The following is a 7,657-nucleotide window of genomic DNA, read 5'->3' on the forward strand; positions in this document are numbered from 1 at the left end:
AATGATATCCTAATCTTTTATCATTTGCCAGGAGCTAGGTACTTACTGTATATAGACACAAACAATTAACATCCTAATATTTTCTATCACTATACTTATCCACAAGAACTGTAGCCCCTAAAGATGGAAAGTATAGTGAAAAATAGTTCTCATATCCTTGGATCCACAAGTGTAGGAAAAGAAAAGAGAAGACTATGAGGTAAACTTCCAGAGCAAGTTAGAACTGAGCTGAGTATGAAGAAACATTAGAAGGCAGGCAGGTGGATGATGCAAGAGAGGGCATCATAGGCAGAAACAATAGCATGTTTAGCCCCTGCTGGTGGGCTGCAGGCCAGGATATTTGAGGGACGCTAAGCTATTCAATATAGGCAGAGTTAGAGGAGCTGCAGGAGATGAGGCTGGAAAAGTAGGAAAGGTTCATGGAGATCCTGTACATCCTTTAAAGAGCTTGGAATGTCATATAAATATTATTCAGAGTCACTGAAGAGATTTAAACAAAGAAAGTAATATCACTGGGGAAAAAATGCCAGACTTGCTAAACACAGAAAGTCATGGATCATATGTTCTCTCTCATATGTGGAAACTAGAGAGAAAAATATTTTAAAAGGGGACCTCAGGAAAATAGAATAGAGGCTAATAAAGTTGAAGAAGGGGACCAGAGGTAGACAGAAGGGAAACAAAAGGGGAGGGACCAGGGAATTAAATTTGGTTGTGTGCATATACCAACATGTCACAATGAATACCAGTATTATGTGTGATCATAATGCACCATTAACAAATACTAGACTTGCCAAAAAAAAAAAAAAAGTAATGCCATCAAATGGCAAAGGTTAGGAAGGACAGAGGTTAGAGACAGTCCCAACAGTGAGGGCACAGTTTTAATAGAATACTAGGCAGTGTGACTTAAACTAAAATCATGGCCTGGGAACAGAGAAAATGGTATACATTTAGAAGGGCATTTCTGAGATGAAGGTATTGAGATTTGGTAACTAGGCGTGGTATAGTGGCGCATGCCTGTACTCCCAGTGGCTCAGGAGGCTGAAGCAGGAGGATCGCAAGTTCAAAGCCAGCCTCAGAAACTTAGTAAGTCCCTGTCTCAAAATAAAAAATGAAAAAAAATGGCTGGGATATGGCTCAGTGATAAAGCACCTCTGGGTTTAGTCACTTGTACCAAAAGGAAAAAGGAAAACAAACAAATAAATAAAACTTGGTAACTGATAGGATATAAGATTTATGAAGAAGCATCAAGTAAGGATGACTAACTTTCCTGCCTTTGGTAGCTGGCAGGATTATATTATTATTCCTATTAAATCTATATTAGTCAGTTTGGAGGAAACAAAGATGATGTGTTCAGATTTTCACATATGTGGGTTTGATGTGCTTGAGGAACACCCAAGTGATGATATTCCATAAGAAGTTGGAGGGTGACTTCCAGATCATAGAAGCAAATCAAGTTGGAAATGAGATATTTGGGAATCACGGGTACACAGGTAGTACTAAAATAAATAGTCAAGATTAGACTTGTTCACGGTGTTATGGCTGAAGACAATTATAAAAACAGATGAGCCCAGGAAAATGAACAGAAGAAGACAAGAATCAGATATAAGAAATCTTTCAAAAGTGGGATTAGGAAGATAATTCTTCCAAGAAGAGAAGAAGCAGTAAAAGAGGCAGTGGAAACCAGGAGAGAAGACACTCCCAGAAGTTAGTTAAGGAGTAAGTGGGTCAGAGTGTCATGAAGGGGGCTGGATTGTAGCTCAGTGGTAGAGCACTTGGCTAGCACTTGTGAGGCACTGGGTTCAATCCCTCAGCACCACATAACAAAATAAATAAATTAAATAAAGGTGTTATGTCTGTCTACAACTAAAAAATAATAATAATAAAAAAAGAGTGTCATGGAGGCAGAGAGGTTATTAGGATGAGATAGATTTAAGAAGTACATTTTGAGAAATAGTAGTTGATTAATGGGAAATAGTATACACTTGCTGTATTTTTCTGAATATTTTGCTTGCAGAAGAAGTTCAAGTTCTCCAGAAGCTCTGTATTTTAAGAAACATGGCTCTTGAGTCTTTGTTATACCCAACTGCTTTCATATGAGGGGATGGCCTTCTTTGGTAGTCCTGTCCCAAAGTCCTTTGGGACTTTTCATTTTTGCTGTGCTATGCCTACAAGTTCTGTTTTCTCTTTAACAAAAACTGACAGTTACCACAGGAAAATTCTGCTTTATAATAGTCAGGAGAGGGCTTGATAGAAACCGGAGTGGATGGTGTGTATGTCAGTAGCATCCCTTGATATGTGTGGGTCCTGGCAGCGGGTGGGAGGATCTTCCATTTGGAGCAAGGAGGAGGAGGCAAGGATAGGTATGAGATTTGTTCCAAATAATTTCCTTTCCTTTTTGATTCTATTTCAGGCTGCATGGAGTGTTGTCCACAATCAATTTCAAGACCTCTCAAGAAAGATGAATAAATGCCAGCCATATAGGTTGAGTACACTTTATCTCAAAGGCATCTCAGGAAATTTTTTTTTTTTTTAGTTTTAGTTTTTCAGATTTTGGAACATTTGCATAGAATTTGCTGCTTAATTATCCCCAGTTCAGAAACCTGAAATCGGAAATGCTCCAAAGGATGAAGCTCTTTTTAGCATTGCACTTATATGTAAGAAGGTTTGGATTTCAGACTTCAGATTTTTGGGTTAGGGACATTCAACTTGTACTTAGTGTGTATCATCTAGTATCTATCCTGAAGTGATCAGCAATGTTACTATTTTCTTTTCATTCCTTCCAGAGGTATTCTGGAATCATATTCTGTTCCTATCAGATATACATATATCTTTTTTCTACCTAGCAGAACATTTTCGTGACTTGTTCCATATCAACACAAGTAGATTGCCTCATTCATCTTGATGATCATGTTACTCCATTTATGGATGAGTCATGATTTGGTTAGTTTCTTATTGATGTTTCAATAGGTTAGATTGTTTCCAATAATTTGATGCTACAGGAAATTCTATTTATTGTAGAATAATAATGTAGACATTTATTGTAGAATAAATGGCTAGAAATGTTTCTGAGTCAAAAGGTGTTATAGTTTGGATCTTGAAAGGGTTGGCCCTAGGGTGGCACTATGGAGAGGTGGTGGAACCTCTAGGAGGTGGTACATAGTGGTACATAGTGGGAGGTGTTCAGGTCATTGAGGGCATGACCTTGAAGGTGATTGTTGGACCTCAACCTTTCCTTACCCTCTTACTTCCTGGCCATAAGGTGAATAACTTTGTTCTGCCACTTGCTCCCATCCCAATTTGATGTGATACCTTACTATAAGCCCCTAGCAATGGGACCAATAGGTCATGGATTGAAACCTCTATAATTATGAGCCAAAATAAACTTTGTCATTTTATAAGATGATTATCTCAGGTATTTTGTTTTAGTGACAGAAGCTGACTAACACAAAAGGTATGTGAAATTTTAACGTAGAAATATATGAACAGGTTTGAAAATAGTCAGAAAAAAGGGTGATTGGTTTGGGCCTAATGTACCACCTGATTACTCACTAGGAAAAGTAGGATATGTGTCACTAGAGGCAGATATGTGGCCATGTGTCTGTGTCTTCTAGTCCAGCAAAATGAAGAGGTGAGGTGGGATAGAAATAGAATAAAATACCACTCTTCTGGATGTGGTGATGCCAAGGCAATGGGTCATTGTGTGGAAGCATTCTTGAAGGTCTGTCCCTGGTCAATGATATGGCCTATAAGGTTGCGTGAGAACTTTGTATGCTAAATGCTCAACTCCTAGAAAATGCACAGCATCTTTCCATTGAGAGGGGAGGCTTCAACTCCTACCCTTGAGGCTTGTTATCCCAGGCAAGTGACCTTTTGGAACCCAGGTGTTGGATTAAACTATAAAGTTGCAACTTTCTGGGTGAAAGAGCCAGTTATGAGACTATTAAGTAGCATATCAAAGCCAGAACATTAACAATTAAAGCAATCTTCCATTAGATAACAGCCCAGTGTCTCTCTAGCTCTATTCTTTTTCCCTCTTCACCACCCTCACAACATCAAAAAAATGACATAGACAAGTATGGGGTGTCATAAAATCAAGAAGTTTTGCCATTCAAGATGACCCACCCCTTGTAATCAACTCCCTTTGGAGCCCCAAACCATAGTAACAGTTTTTTTTTTTTGCCAGAGTTCCCAAACACTGGGTGATGTTCCCATGAGAAATCAGGTATTTGTTTCAACAGGGAAATATAAGTAAATCTAAGACACCATCTCTGCTGTCAGGGCACCACCTTCCCCAGCCTCTTGCACTTTATTTAACACATTAAATATTTTCTCACATTTCAACTGGTAAGGTGGAGGACAGAACAGGGCTGAAGGACAATATTAGAGCTGCCCAAAGAAGACCTAAGTGAATAGGCAGGATGAAGAGTGAGCAGTGGCCTCCCATTCACCCGTATTTATTCCTTCATCAAACAACATAGGAGCAGAACTCTCTTCCTGATCTCTTGTTGCTAGAAGTCAAGAAGGAAAATGTACAGTGGTTAAGTCAGACAGTCAAGGGTTTTAGTTACAGATCCCCCATTCTCTGCCCAAGTGACCATAGACTTAAGCTAATGAGGTTCAGAGTCTACATTCATAAAACAGGGATAATAATGGTACATACTCTATAGGTAGAGACTTGGCATACTGCTTGACATATACTAGTCAGTAACTGTTAGCTATTATTGATACTAACCCTACATAATTATTCTTGTTGCAACTTAGCTTGTACCAGAGCCTGGGTTATGGCAGCCATTGTCACAATCCCTTGGGTGGCATCATCTCTTTACTTCATCCCGCTTGGTTCATGACTTCCATATGTGCAGGCATGACTGGGTAATTGCATTGCTTGGCAAGAAGATACAATATAATTGCACCCAGCTGGAAGGTACAGTGGTGGTTTTCAAGGTGTGCTCCTTGGCTAGCAGCATCAGCATCACCTGGGAACTTGTTAGAGGAGTACAAATTCTCAGGATCTTCCACAGATGTGCTCAATCAAAATCTCTTGGGGTGAGCCTAGCAACCTGTGCCTTAACAAGCTCCGCCCCGGAGACCCCAGGTGATACTGATGCATGCTCTCGTGTGAAAACCACTGATCTAGACTCTGGGATGCCACTGAACTTCTCCACTTCAAACAGGAAGAGCTTAAGTGGAAAAAGAAATCCGAAAGACATGCTGGTAGCTCACGGCCAAATTTGGGCGAATGGCTTAACATCTTGCCTCTTCAATGCTCTCCTCTTTGACTGGGAGCAGCTTGTCAAGCTGCAAATATTTCCTTTTCGCTCCCTGCTTCTCTCCCACAAGATAGTTCCTGCCCAGGCATCTCGGATTACCATTCCTTCTTCAAAGCCAATTAAAGGTCTCTAATCCCTCCTGTGTTTACCTAAAGGATGAATTTGATCAGAAAGGATGAATGGGAAAGGCAAAATCCTAGAAGGGCTTGGGAAAAAAGTTTCTGCTCCAGTGGTGGGAACCCACCCTTTCTCACTAAGCTTATTATGAACCGGTTGTGTTTTTTGAATTACAATTCTCCATCAGACTGCCTCTTTCATCTAAAGTCCTCCGTTGTGCTTTCCAAGACAGCTTTTGACTTTGCCATTGGTGCTAAATACTTTTGAGATTTTTTTTTTCTCCCCAAGTACATCTCAGGGATGCCCCAGATAATAGTTTGAACTGTATGACGTATCCATTTTGTTAGGTGATGGTTGATTATCAGCAAATACTTGTATACATTCAAGTTTGCTTATAGGGGCCTCATCATTCTGCCTTACACAGAATCAAAAATAAATTATTTGCTGAAGACTTTCAGGAACATTAGATGAGTTTGCCACTTTGTGTCTGGGGTCCTTGAATAAGTAACAACCTTCCAAGCCCCACTTTTCTCATCTCTAAAGATAGAGATGAGGTTACTGACCTTACAGGTTGATGTAGGAATTGCTAAGAAATCGTGCATAGATGCGATATGGTGCCCAAATTTTATTTTATTCTTATGTGTTTTAATATCTTCCTTTAGTAAGGATGAAGGTAACACTGAGGTGTTCAAACTTGTACCTCTGTCTCTTCTACTAACTTTTAGCCTTTTCCCACATACCGATGGAGGATGAGCCTGCAAGATATAGAGCAGAGCTGACCATTTTTAAGGTCCTGAAACAGTGTTGTTTTTTTTTTTTTGAGATAGTAAGAGAGTGATATTTGTTTCTGCCTTAAATAACCATTGTTATTCTTTATTTTAGAGAAGTGTCAGGTTTTTCATGTTTTGGAATCTTAGTAGGAGAAGAGAAGGCAGTCTAGTAAATGAATGCAATTACCCATCTGCTGAATGGTGCAATCTTTAAGAATTGGCTTAACCTCAGAATTGCATATATGCTTCAACCTACCTTGCTGAGAATGGAAGTGCAAGATAGAGATACCTTTGAACTTTTGGAATGCAGAGATCCTATATAGATCACAAGGTGTCATTGCACTGAGTAAGGATTGTTATTATTCTTTGGCAATAGCCATGACATCAGGAAAACATATCTTCTATTATAGTTCAAAGGCAGAATGAGAAAAGAATCCCCCCCCCCCTCCGCAATGGAACCATCATCACCCCAGAGAAGGTGTAATTGGAGTATTCTCAATGGCCTTTAAGAGTAAGGTTAAGAGCTGCCAGCACGTGTTGCTTCCTTAGAACACAGTGGAATAGAAGTCCTAAAGGACTGTTTTTCTGGCTTATTGCTAGATTTTAAAAAAGGTAAGTGGAAACCTGATACTCTGTAAGTTGGACTGTTGACAAGGGACCCTGTGAATTTTCAAAGACAGGTGTTGATTGGAAATTTGCATGTGTTCCCAGCAAGACTTGTTTATGGAATCACCCCGTTCTTGGAAGTAAACAAGGAGAAACAATTCAGTCTTTCCATTGATAAAATGGCTTGTTTTGTGCTTGTAAAATGTTCTGTGGCTCATTCATGTGCTGAGGGTTGAATAATGGCAAGGGTGTGATGTCATGCATGGTCAGTGAATTGGGAAGCCTCCCTTAATATGAAACCACAGAGAGATGGGGAAAGTGATGTTTGAATGGGAGAACCCAAGTCTCGCAGCTTTTCTTGTTAAGTTAAAGAGCTTACAGTTTTATGTATATCAAACTATGCTTATAAAACCCATGCACCTAGAGAAAATCATGTACAAGTGACCAATAAAAATAACTCAAAAATTTGGGTTCTTTGTCATTATTTTGCTACCCACTGTGACAAGATCAACAGGCTTTGCTGAGATTAGATGTGTATTTTGAATTAATTTCTCCCTTAACAACAACATTCCATTTCTACTGATAGCCCCATTTATGGGCAAGAGATCTAGGAGTCCTGTGGACAAGTTTGATTTTTCCTTGTTACATAGGGCCTAGTCTTTCTCCACTTTCTTTCTGCTTTTCTGTTCATTGTTGTAATTATGTGTCCATATACAAAGCCATGCATCTTTGTCTTTATATAGTTATGTATAAGCATGAGCAGATCTTACAAATCCCCCAGAACACCATCCCCCCATCCCAGCACACACACACAGTAGCTCTAGTCCCATTCTTTGTATTGTAAGTGTATTTACAACACTTGGTGAGATGTATGTACAAGGATACCCCAGCCTG

The sequence above is a fragment of the Marmota marmota genome, unplaced genomic scaffold (genome assembly GCF_001458135.2).
Source record: "Marmota marmota marmota unplaced genomic scaffold, marMar, whole genome shotgun sequence".
Taxonomy (NCBI): Eukaryota; Metazoa; Chordata; class Mammalia; order Rodentia; family Sciuridae; genus Marmota; species Marmota marmota.